This window comes from Colobus angolensis, unplaced genomic scaffold (assembly GCF_000951035.1).
Source record: "Colobus angolensis palliatus isolate OR3802 unplaced genomic scaffold, Cang.pa_1.0 Scaffold102, whole genome shotgun sequence".
NCBI classification, from domain to species: Eukaryota; Metazoa; Chordata; class Mammalia; order Primates; family Cercopithecidae; genus Colobus; species Colobus angolensis.
In genome coordinates, this window is record NW_012111142.1 from 1681405 (window position 1) to 1695203 (window position 13799).

Sequence of the window (13799 nt, forward strand, 5' to 3'; positions counted from 1 at the left end):
CTCTGGGGTAGTTATTATTAACTTCAAAGAGGTTAAGGGATTTACCCAAGCTCAACAGCTAATAATTAATAGAGAATCAGAACTCGAACTCTGGTCTTTTTATTCTGCATCTGAAATAAGGCTCCAAGGTGAGATGTGGGTGTGCAAGGCATACTTAAGGGGCTTTCCAGAAAACAGCCCCCCAACACCCCCCAAATCAGAGGGTTAAATGTGTTCACACACGAGTCTATATTTTCAGTGACCTGTGCCCCTCTGCTTATAAGCAAGTTCAGGCTGTCTTCTAAGGAAACTGTAGACTAGTCAGTTTTTCCCCAGTGTCCTGCCAGTCATTTCTGGTGCTTTGCCAACATCACCATCTTACCCTGATTACATTATTGGGAAACAGAATCCAGCTCCTTGATTAGATGAGAAAGGAACTGTTAAGTCCAACAAGTCAGTTTATAATGAAGGAGAAGGTGGAGGAAGCATTCTTTCGTGTCTACCAAGTATCATGGAAATCTTTCAGAGTAAAGGAGGGACCCAGCACATACTTTGGAGAAGGCTTCAGATGGCATGGAGATCAAGTTATTGAACACAGATTTGAGAACACTGGAGGGGTCATTAGTCACATTTTCAGAAATGCCACCAGAATCCGAGCAAAGTTCTGACAATCTGGGCACCAAAGACGTCTTGTAACAATTCCACCTGCTATCAAAGGAGCTATCAAAACAACCCCAGAAAGGGTACATGTGTTATTTATTTGTATTTTTTTAACAATCTGATAGAAGTCTGACAGAAGAACAAATACGATATAATATGAAATCTAATATGTAATAATGGGAGTGGCTGTTTTGGTTAAGGAAGAAGCACATGGTGAATGAAAGACTCAAGCAGGGGGTAGCCACTCACCTAGGGCACTGTAGGTGCAAGCATTCATCTTAGAGGAGGTTGGCTATCAGGACCTTCAAGTCCACGTAGCGACTTGTGAGCCCGTTTACTGAGCAGAGGGTATCCAGAACTTAGAGGGGTCATGTCATAGTTCTAATCTCACAGGTGCCAACTCCAAGACACCACTGGTTATTAACTTCTGAGCACAAAACACTCAGTATCAAATCAAATAAAAATAGCAAGACAAAATAGAAAGAAAATCATAAGGCATCTAGAATCAAGATGAAAAGAAAAAATTCTAAAATTTTTCAACAATTATCAAAGAACAGGTCTATTTAATAGCTGGTAAATGTTCAGGGTCAATGATTTCAACTCTGAGACTTGGTTCCTTCATGGGAAAAATGAGAGGGAGAAGAGATTGACAGAGCACCTCAAAATTCACTATCCGTCCAAACAGTCTGTGATTCGATGACTTCAAGAAAGACTAATGATATTCCAGGTACCTAATCGAGATGTGTGAATATCAATTCTTGGTCTTTATCTTTTCTATCTGGGAGACTAAACATGCCAAAACCTCACCCTGACTTCACACTACCTCCACTTCAAATTCCACCTTGGTCAACAGAGTTCATCCTTTCTCAGGTCTAACCATCTTCTTCATGAGACCAAGATACAAGGCTCATTTTCTTAAGTGAGTGTTAGCCTTTACCCAGAGTTTCAAGTCCAGCAATGTAGCCAAACTAAAGACAATCTATATCCCACTGTCTAACAGAGACAATGAAGAAAAATGCAGGTAACTATTATTTGTATTTCTAAATCTGAGTAATAGTCCTGTGTTCAAAGAAGAACAAGAATATATTACAAGAATGCAACATTCTATTAAATTGTCCGGTGAGCTTTATCAGCTATCATGCCATTAAATGCCATCTCTATCTTGAGAGATTATAAGATTATATATAAAAAGCTTGATAAACTTTACTAAGCCCTGATCAAATCACATACTTACATAAAACACAAGCATGCCATAAGACTTTGTGTCATGTGTCATCCAAATATGTTTTTTAAAGAGCATTCTAAGATCTAAAGGCTCCTGTAATCCACATGCAGAAGTTTTTCTAGATTGAGAGAAAACATGCACTGTAGGATTTCCCACACCTCTGTCAAAGATTTGAAGGTCTTTAGTCTACTTGGCAAAAAAAAAAAAAAAAAAAGTACACTTAAGATACATCACTCTTGGCCGGGCGCGGTGGCTCAAGCCTGCAATCCCAGCACTTTGGGAGGCCGAGACGGGCGGATCACGAGGTCAGGAGATAGAGACCATCCTGGCTAACACGGTGAAACCCCGTCTCTACTAAAAATACAAAAAACTAGCCGGGCGAGGTGGCGGGCGCCTGTAGTCCCAGCTACTCCGGAGGCTGAGGCAGGAGAATGGCATAAACCCAGGAGGCGGAGCTTGCAGTGAGCTGAGATCTGGCCAATGCACTCCAGCCCGGGCGACAGAGCAAGATTCCGTCAAAAAAAAAAAAAAAAAAATACATCACTCTTGCCAAAGAAAGGGTTTTGACCTTTTGGCCAAGCAGATTCCAACCTAATGGCCAACTCAAATGAAAACCAGTGTTTATTCTAACAATTTGTAGAATATTCGTAACTACCATTTCTGTCTTTCTCATTTTGCCAACTCACTACCCAGTGCCCAGAAGGAGGGATTATACATAGGGCAGTGGTTTTGGTGTATAAACAATAAAGAATCAAATCCTTTTTGCTCTTCTGGAATTCCTTATATTTCTCTTACCCATCTATCCCAAAAACCTCCCCTGTGCTACAGGAGCCCCATTCTGAACACGATTAGTATAAACATCAGCTTCACAAAAATCAAGTGCCTAAATGTAAGGTGTGTGTTGTGTGTGAAGATGATGGGAGGCTATATGTATGTAGGGATGCATTAATGAATGGAAGGGGCTTTTGCAGAGATCAGTGCAATGGCATTTGATATCACCATCAAATTGCTTTCTCTTATAAACTTTTAGAATATAGTAGTCTCCCCCTTTATCTGTAGTTTTGGTTTCTATGGTTTCAGTTACCCAAGGTACCATGGTCTGAAAATGTGAAATGGAAAATTCCAGAAATAAACAATTCATAAATTTTAAGTTATACAGCATTCTCAGTAGCACAATGAAATCTTGGGCCACCCTGCTCCATCCTGTCCAGAATGTGAGTCACTCCTTTGTCCAGCATATTCCCACTGTCTATACTACCTGCCCATGAGTCACTTAGTAGCTGTCTTGGTGATCAGATCAACTGCCACAATATCACGTACTTTTGTTCAAGTAACCTTTATTGTACTTACTAATAGTCCAAAAGCACAAGAGTAGTGATGCTGGCATTTGAATTTACCAATAAACCATAAAGTGAAAAGGTAAAAGATTGAAGTGAAAAGGTGAAAAAGATCTTGACTTACTAAAGAAAGAAAAAAATCGTAGGCTGAGGTTGCTAAGATCTATAGTAAAAATGAATCTTCTATGCATGAAATTGTAAACAAGGAAAAAGAAATTCATGCTTGGTATATACAGGATTTGGTACTATCTGCAGTTTAGGCATCTACCAAGAGTCCTGAAACATATTCCCAGTACACAGATAAGGGGGGACCATTGTACATCTCTTGACCCACTTTGTATAGCAACATCCAGAGATTACCAATACTTTTGATACCATTAATTGATGAAAAGACGGCTGCTTCCCTTGTTTCTTAGAAACACGGAAGCCTGTAAATGTAGCAAAGGCAACCAGAAAAAAAAAAAACAACAGAGTCCATGTCCAGTCAGTAAACAACAAAATTAAGAAACCCACAAAAACCTTTTAATCTGGACATCATGAAGGATACATTTGAAATGATATCATCAAAAATCAGCCTCTTTTCCATTCATCTGGCATATCAGCAAGCACAGCAAACAAGTAAATAACTGTCTTCACGGCCAGATTTGATGAATTCTTTTTTTACCCCCCTTTCATCCCAGTCTCTATCTCTGCCCTTCCAGGAGCTAGGTTTTCTCATGGTTGCTGCTCCTCTCCCACAATGTGTAAGCAGAGCTGGAGAAACAGGGCCCTGAGCTGGGGACTCTGAGCAGCAAGCCTCTGACATCATTGGGTAGCAGGAAGTACCACAGAAGTCTGAGGTTTCACGCCTCACTGCCCTCTCAATACAAAAATCCTCCCAGTGACACTGTGCCCAGAAGATGTTTACTGCCTAAGCGCACAGTCAATCTCCCCTCAAAGAAACATGCTTCCCACAGTAGACTGTGTCCACCACTCTAGAGACAGGGAAACCATACCCTCTGCAGCTGACACCATATAAATGAACTCATCTTTAAAGTTACCGTGTTGCTTTTTGCTTTCTTCTGCCAGCTGGTCCTTGGCAAAGTTACTTGATAAATCCAAACACATCAGTTTCACTGGCCGCTGAAGGGCCTGTGCTTTTGGGAAACCAGACTTGCCATAAAGCTAGTCTTTGTGACGGCAGCTTCTGGTCTCTCCTGTCATCCCTATTGCCCTTTGCTGTTCTGTCTCTAGAAATCGGACTGCATAGCTAGAAGGGCCTCAAGTTCTACTCTCGGTACTCTGCAGATGAGAAAGTCTAAGTTTAGAGAAGTTTGGCAACTTGTCCAAGTTTACAGGACTCATTAGTGGTGGCAGAGCTTAGCCAAACCCAGGACTGCTGTCCAGTATGGACTTCTATAAGCATGGGTTTTACAGTAAGAAAAAAAATACTGGTTTTCAGTCCTAGAGTGGCTAATCACTAGTTGGTGACCTAGGGCAAGTAGCATTTATCTATCTGCCTTCTCAGGCTTTCACATCTGTAAAATAGGCAATAAATATACAAAAACATCCACGTAGCTATAGTTCACTATATGGATGTGAAACTGTGATACTTTCAAGTGTTTACAGGAATATGACTTGTGCTTTTTGTACAAATCATACTTTATAAACCACACTCAAGTCTCCTTAATGTGCTTAAAGACCCATGAAACCTCCGGGTCAGACAGATTCTTATTCATCTTTTTAGATCCAATTTGCTATTATCTCCTTCAGAACCTGCCCTGCCCTCCCAGATGCAGTGAGTGCCCAGTTCTCCCACACACATCTATCTTTGCACCATAGTATAACCGTTCCTTGTACCTTTTCCCCTATTCAACTGTGAGAGTCAAGGAAATGAACTGTGCCTTAATCATAGTCCATTCATCTTTGCATTTCCAGCACCTAGCACTATTCATGGTCCATTAGAAGTGAATTAATGAATGCTTATTGAATTAACGTAGAAGTGAATAAAATCACTAAGTGATAGGGACAAACTAAAGGTGAATATACTTCCCTTCTTTGACTTGCTGTATTAGAGTTCTTCAGTGAAACGGAACCAAGAAGATATATATATATATATGTAGAAATGTATTATGAGGGTTGGGTCATACAATTATGGAGGCTGAGCAGTCCCACAATATGCCATCTCTAAAAGTCAAGTGAGAGAAACAGGAAAGTCGGTGGTATAATGCAGCCTGAGTCCAAAGGTCTGAGAACCAGGAGTAGGGGAGGACTGGTGTAAGTCCCAGAATAAAAAGGCCCAAGAACTAGGATCTTTGATGTCCAGGGACAGAAGAAGGTAAGTGTCCTAGCTCAAGGTGACATCAAATTTACCTTCCATCCTTCTGTTCTACTGGGCCCTCAGCAGATTAGATGATGCCTACCTGAGGCATGAATATCTGAGGGCAGATATTCGGTACTCAGTCTACTGATTAAAATGCTAATTTCTTCTGGAAACCCTAACAGGCACACCCAGAAATAATGTTTTACCAGTTATCTGGGCCTCCTTTAGCCCAGTCAAGTTGACACCTAAAATTAACATCACACTTAACCAATCCTGAAATGACATTCCTAGGCAACCACTTACACCTGCAAGTCTTCCCATGAGGTGCATTTCCAGGCCACACACCTCCATCAGCTCTAAGTGCCTCAGACAAAGGCGTCCTCACCACCACCCTGTAGTCACAAGGCATGAAATAATATTTCTAAAATATTTTCACATCCCTCTTTGACAGTCTCTAGGGTATTTCCAATTTACCACAACAAAAAGAGAAAGACTTTTATTTTGCTGTTTCTTGTAACAACAGGGCCCTAATGATGCAAAGAGATGGAAACAATAACATAACCAATCAGGCATGGGAGAATTTCTTACCAAACTGGAACTTATGACTGCTGAAAATCTCAAGAACAGTGAGGGAATCAGCATTTCATGTATTTGATTAGCAAAAGTAGTTTGACATGCAACGTTCCCACACTTGACTCATGGTAAGCCCATGTGACATGTCCCAGATATGTCCCCAAGGGTCATGATGAACACCAGGCAGAAAAATGTAGTTTTAAAATATTATTAGTCATGGCAATGAGAATAAGAAAAACTGACCATTTTTGAACTCCTTGTCATACACTATATTTTGGGTGATAAATGATACAATATTTGACTTGGAACAGTCCTAGAAAAATGTTCTTGTTGCTGAGACTATGGAAGGTAGAGAAACAAACATAAATTATGGCCCAATTTCTTGTTCCAAAATGAATCAGGCTGTCTCTCACTTTTATGCCATTGTGATTGATTTCTTCTACCTGAAATTCCTCCATCACCACCCCAAACTTTCATTTTCCTTCCTTGCTTCTTCTTTTAGCAAACTCCCCCTCATCCTTCTAGATCTATCATCACCCCTGAGAAATCTTCCAGTACTTTCTAACCAGAGTAAATTACTCTTTCCTGCATGACTCCTGACAAATCAAAGATACCTTGAGTTGTAACCATCTTTCTCTTTGCTGAATCTCCCATTGGACTATGAGTTCCCTGAGGGCAGGAAATTAGTCTTTTTCATCTTTTCCCCTCTAATATCTAGTATGTAATTTTATACCTATTATTTCTAGCATAGGACAGGTATAAAATAAGTGTTAAATGAATGAATGAGTAGAATGAATAACATATTCCCTTAACCTAGGCAGGACAGATGAGCAAATTAATAAGAAAAAAGGAATTGGTCAACAGGACTAGAAAGATGATATTTCTCTGTTTCTATAAAATAGTCTAAGATCTCCAAAGAAAAGGATCTTGAGAAGTAAGTGTAACTTTGATTATTTGCTTGGTATGGACATTAAAAAAGCAGATAGATGTTTACATTTTTAATAGGCTAGCCAGAGACCATATAATCTTCCTGAATTCTTTCCCTAAAATGAAATTCCCTTAAGTAGGTCATGACAGGAAGACATATCTCAGTGGTCAGTTCCCCTTGCAGTGGAGGCAACTATAAAAATGCCCTTTTCTGGATGTGGTAAGCCAGGGTGGCTTGGGATGGTCTGGGAAAACATCATCTATACACCAACCACCTAGAATCTTAAACACAATTAGACTTTCACATGGTTTATTAGTATCCTCTTTGGATCTCAAAATATTTTTAAGTAAGATTGAATTCCACATTTACCCTAGAAGGGAAAAATAAAATCTTCCCTTCAGGGTAGTTTCATTCACCCACAATTGCAATACTACTGGTATACTCCACTACCTGAATGTGCATTTAAAAGCCAATGATAAATTACCAAGTGATATAGGAAGATATAAGCAGAAGTCCCTTAAATATTGAACTTCCACCATGCATCTTAAATGAATTTAATCTGCAAATCTTTGGTTTATGCTCAGCTCTTCAGGGACATACTAACTATATAAGGATAGGTATCTGTGAGCAAACAGCCCTCCAGGGGCACCCTCAGAAACATGCTAGAATACCTAAGGCCAGGGCTGCATGCACTTCATTCTTCCAGGACTCTCTGCACTGGGCATTCATTCTGGAAAGCACACAGGCAGTACAGTGCGCCAGATCAGTGTTCAAATCCCAGCCTGCTCACTTCCTGGGTACATGACTTTGGGAACTTATGGAACCTCTCGAGCATGCATTTCTCAGCAGTAAAATGGGGCTAATAAAGACTTTGGTAACCAGCCTTCAAGATAGCCCCAGTGTTTCCACCTCCTGGCTTTCACATCCTTGTGTAGTTCCCTCCCGTATTTATCATGGTCAAATTCTATGACTAATAGTATATGATAGAAGTGATGGCATGTCACTTTTGTAAATTAGGTTATAAAAGACTGTGACTTCCATCTTGGGCTCTCTCTCTCCCCCTCTGTCATATCACTCACTGGGAATGCCATGTCTTAAACAGACTCATGGATTCCTTGCTGATATGTCAAGGAATTTTCCTGCCAACAGTCACTGAGTGAGCCTGGAAGCAGAACTTCCAGCCCAGCTCAGGCCTTCAGAGACTGCAGATGCAGCTGACAGCCTCACGGCAATCTCATGAACCACTCAGCCAAGCTGCATGTGGATTCTTGATCCTGAGAAACTATATGAGATAATGAACTTTTATCGGTATAACCTGCTAAATTTTGGGGTTGTTGTTTATACAGCAATAGATAACTAATACAATGCCTCTTGTGCATTACATGTTGAAATAATATATGTCAAATGCTGAGCATATGCTTGGCACATATTAGGAACTCAAATGATAGCTATAAAAATTTATAGTCACTAATAATTATATATCAATTAATATTTAGTTTTATTGTTATTTATATTTATAAATAATATTTATAGATCCATCATAATGCTTTTCTGTGGAAAAGAAACTAGTAGAAGGAGCATCAGTCTGTTTTTGTTTTCTTGGAGACATGGTCTTGCCCTGTCACCCATGCTGCAGTGCAGTGGTGCAATTATAGTTCACTGTAGTCTTGATCTCCTGGGCTCAAGTGATCCTCCTGTCTCAGCCTCCCAAGTAGCTGGGACCACAGGCACATGCCACCATGCCCAGCTAATTTTTAAAGTTTTTTTTGTAGAGATGGTATCTCCCTATGTTGCCCAGGCTGGTCTCAAACTCCTGATCTCAAGCAATCCTCCCACTGCATCTTCCCAAAGTGCTAGGATTATAGGTGTGGACCACCATGCCCAGGTGGCATCGTCTTAACGACAGACTTTTTTTTTCATGTTTCCTGTTGGTACTACAAGGTTTAAACTTAGTACCCACAGTTCTAATTTGCAGATACCCACTGATGTCAAGCATTCCGAAAACTAGATTTTTTTCTATGTAAATATTTAAAAGGTAATGAAATAGAAAAAAAGGAAGACTGTGCTCTCTGACCAATAGATACTGCTTTTAAAATAATAATGACCTCTGCTTAGCTGCTACCTCAGTTCACAAGAGTCCATCTCTCATAGACCTGCTCTAGGTTAAAGCCCTGGACACAAAGGCTCCTGATTTGAATTGTGACTGACTGCTCTGTGGCCCTAAGCAAGTTACTTCCCCTCTGAAAGCTTCGGTTTCACCATGTGTTAAAATAGGAAAAATGGTACACATCTCAAGGTGTTACTCTGAAGATTAAACAAGATAATGAAGTAAAATGTTCAGAAGAGTGAAGTGATCAATAAAGTTATACAGCTATTATTATCATTTTCTGCTATGTGGTAGGAGTTATTATTCTAATTGTTTTAGAGATCAGGTCACTTAGGCCCATTATCGTCAAAGATTTGCTCAAGGTACGGGAGAAAGCAGCAACTAGCTCCAGCCTTCTGATTTTTTAAAAACAGTCCCAAATGAATGGTAACCCTTTTTGGATTTACACAGGTTGCAGTGAATACATGCTTTTTAAAATTACCCTGTGTATAAACTATGGTGATAGAAGCCAGAACATGATTGCCTCTGGGTAGAGGTGTGGGAGTAGGGATGGGAGGCAGGGGACTACAATTGACTAGAAAGGGGCACAAGGGAACTTTCTGAAGTGACACAAATGTTCTATAACTTGCTTTAGGTAGTGGTTTCACGAGTGGACATGACTGTTAAGACTGATGGAATCAAACACATAATTCATCTATGTTAATTATACCTCAACAAAAAGAATAAAGTAAACAAAAACCCAAAAAAAATGCCTCATGTATTCAAAATAAGCATTGGCCCCTGTCATAATTTCAAGCCCACCCTCTTCTTTCTTCAGACATTGTTATGGGAAGAAAGGACAGCAACTCAAGCTGAACAGGCATGGTCTATACACCCCCAAATCCCCCATCCCAAAACTCAAAACAAAACAGGAAATTGTAGGGCAAAGGAAGGTCCTCAGACAACTGCCCCTCTCTCCCTCAAAGGTGGTCTGTGCCCACTTCCCACAGACATGTTCCAATCCACCCACACAGGCCACGGTCTGACCTGCCCAGGTGGAGATACGAGGTCTCCTGGGCTGTCAATCCTGACCCTTGAACAAACAGGAAATTCATTTGGGAGGAGGACAGAGTGTGGAAGAGTGAGGATCCTTCCAGCCCACTTTATACAGAACACAAGAACATCGTATATCTAGGTAACTGCAGTAATTCAAAAGTTGCTCAAACTTCAACTCCCATTCACATCCCACCTGCCTGGCAGAAAAGTCCACAGCCCAGCTCAGGGTGAGCTGAGGGTTCTGATTTCGGCTGGATTTGTGCCAGTGTGGTTGAATATGGAGGGTTTTCTCTCCTAATAGTTTAAATAAAAGCCTCTATGGAAGAAGAGAGAAATATGAGCTCTAGTAGAAAAACTTTTCTTCTCTAAATCTAAGGGAAGATGATGTAGCAGCCAACCTTCAACATTCTGAAGGAGAAGACGCAGAGACCTTTGCAACCTCAGTTAGTAAGTGCCAGGAACTGAGTGTGGAGATTGGGTGATCAGCTAGTTTGACTCACCAGCCATGTGACTCCTTCTGGCCAAATCCTTGTCTCAGCAGAATTATAAATTACCGGGTGCCACAGGCCTTCCCAGATCCTTGGCAAGTAGCAAAAACCATGTGTGTAAAATCCGTAATACCAGGGCCCAAGAACAAGAATGTTTGTGCTAAGAAGGGACCTTAGGAACCATGCACTGCAACTACCTCATTTTCCAAAAAAGAATGCAGTCCATATGAAATGGTCTAACACAGGGGTCCCCAACTCCCAGGGCCACAGACTAGTACTAGTCCATGGCCTGTTAGGAACTGGGTTGCACAGCAGGAGGTCAGCAGTGGGAGAGCAAGCGAAGCTTCATCCATATTTACAGCCACTCCTCATTGCTTGCATCACCACCCAAGCTCCACCTCCTGTCAGATCAGCCAGCGATGGCATTAGATTCTCATAGGAGTGTGTGAACTCTACTGTGAACTGCACATGCGAGGGATCTAGGTTGCATGCTCCTTATGAGAATCTAATGATTGATGATCTGACACTGTCTCCCATCACTCCAGATGGGATCACCTAGTTGTGGGAAAACAAGCTCAGGGCTCCCACTGATTCTACATTATGGTGAGTTGTATAATTATTTCATTATATATTATAATGTAATAATAATAGAAAGTGCAAAATAAATGTAATGTGCTTGGATCATTCCAAAACCATCCCCCCACCGCTGTCTATGGAAGAACTGCCTTCCATGAAACTGGTCCCTGGTGCCAAAAAGGTTGGGGATCACTGATCTAACAACACATATGAGGGTTCACGTTCGAAGGAATCAGTCTGCTCGGCTGCATTGATCCTATACCCAAGGGCATCTCTGGGCACCAACTCTTGGGAGAAGAATGCTTTTAGGAAGCAAATAATTAGGTAAGAGTTGCTAAAGAGGCGATGAGAGAAAACTGGAACCAGATGACAACATCCTAAGATACTGGTCTCTCTCCTCTTTCCCAAAAGAGAAACCTCGTTGTTTCACCTCTTCAGGGCACAGGCATCTGTGGGCACACGTCCTCACTTCTGGAAGGAAGCTCCTTCAGAACAAAAGCCATACCCAGAAACCATCACTGGTCCCCCAAAGCCCCAGACACTGCCATATCCCCCTGTTCGTTCAACAGAACAATACTCACCCCTCTGTAGCCCCAACTTAGACAAACCCATGAAGGAAAAAAGAAATACTAGCCTTCAGGTTTTCTTCTTCCCCAAATCCCTTCTCACCCACTGCTTCCAGACTGTACCTGTCCATTCCCACCCACGTGCCTGGTTTCCCTGGGAGGAGCCGCAAGCAAAACCAGCATCTTTCACTAGCAACTATGCTAACATTTCTAAATCTTTGGTCACCATTGAAACATAGGCATCTGTCTCATTACTCAGCATACTATTCAAATACAGCTTTTGAAAATAATAATAACAATAGTAGCTATTATGTTTTTTCCATATGCCAATACACTTTTAAAGTATTTTCCATGTATTAACCCACTGAACTCCTACAACAAATCTAGGAGACAAGTATTATCAATTTTCCCACATTTTTAGAGTGGAAATCAGAGGCACAAAGAGATTAAGCAACTTGCTCAGCGTTACTCAGCAGGTGAGCAGCAGAGCTTGGATTCACATGAAGGCAGTCTGGTTCCAGAGCCATTTCCTGGGTCACTATGCTATTTTATGTCTCCAGGTTACCTTGGTGCCTTTTCTGACTCTCCTAAAAACAAACAAACAGACAAACAAACAAAACATGAGTCAGGCACTTTCCCTGGAGAAGGGAAAGAATAGCCTTCTCTTTATCCCTCCATTTGCTAGCACTTTCCACCTTGAGTTAATCTGTATAATTCCCTGTCTCCTCTCCTGGTCTACGAGTTGTTTGCTTTATTCATCTCTGTCACAGTTCAACAAATATTTGCTGAATTTCTGAATAAATAAATATATTCATTTTAAAAAGGGCAATGCTTTAACCTAGGAGAGAAAAAGGATCCCTGGTTTGTGAATCAAAAGGCTGAGGCTGCAATCCCTGTCACCAACTAGCTGGGTGACCTTGAGCAACTTCCTTCACCTCTTTGGTCCTTAGTTTCCTCATTGCCAAAATGAAGGGGTTGGGCTTGATGACCTCTGAGTTTCCTTTCAGCTGTGGTATCCTAAGATCATGGCACTGGGGCAGGCCAGTGAGAGAAGAGACTACAGGCAAGCTAGTCTCCATGTGTCCCTCACATCACACTCACAGGTGCAGGCGCCATCAGTCTGACTTTACCAAGAGTCACCAGGAACAGCAGGCGGGAACACTAACTGGGAAGGTGGGGTGGCAGACTGCAACCAAGCCCAGTGGCACCACCCTCCACGTGGGAACCACCCGAGAGGGGACATCAAAGGGGTACAAAGAGTCCAACAGCTTTCTGGGGGCTGCTGGCCATTGGTGTGAAAAGAATGAGACCAGCCACTCTGTCTGCACCAAAGCCACCGAAATGCCTGTAAATCAGGAAGGGATTACTGCACTTGAGTAAAACCTGTGAAGTTCCTTTCACTGCTTTCCCCCCTACTATCATTACCTAGTCAAGCATGCTTGGCAATGTAAACAGGTGATTAACAGGCAGGTTTTGGAAGAAACCAGGAGTAGGAGCTGGATCTCTGCTCAGCACATGCACTGTGTTCTTCCTCACCTCCTCTCCTCTGAGCAGGAACCCATTCAGTAACATGGCTGCCCATCCCTCTGGAGGAAGATTTCTCCTAGGGGCGGGGGAAGGAGTGATAGTGGGAACCTCCTTTATTCAGCAACAACAAGATGAAGCTGGCATGAGAAATCAGACTCAGAACTCAAGCTGGCAAAACATCTGACGGGGTGCTGGCGGCCAGAGACAACAACATGGGTTATGGAGAGTCACAAATGGCAGAGGATGCCAATCAGCCAAAGGATTCCCTTTTCTCTGAGGCCAGCTCATTTCACCCAGTCATAACACAGGTTTTAACAAAAGCTCAGAGCTGGGAAATGAGGCTTTTGTGTCTTGTCCTCCAGGTTATAGGTATTTTTATTGGAAGGTGCCTTCTTTCCTGGGCAAATATTTTATGGGGTGTCTTTGAGTGAATGGCCCAGAAAACAGAGGAAAGAGATGTTAAAAAAAAAAAAAAAAACTAAAAAGACAGAGAGAG

At 41.7% G+C, this 13799-nt stretch overlaps 1 protein-coding gene across 1 annotated transcript in view; it reads right to left on the reverse strand.

The window, feature by feature from the left end:
- The window catches only part of ROR1 (receptor tyrosine kinase-like orphan receptor 1), a 411025-nt gene that overhangs the window by 288877 nt on the left and 108349 nt on the right, over positions 1-13799 (reverse strand). The window lies entirely within an intron of this gene.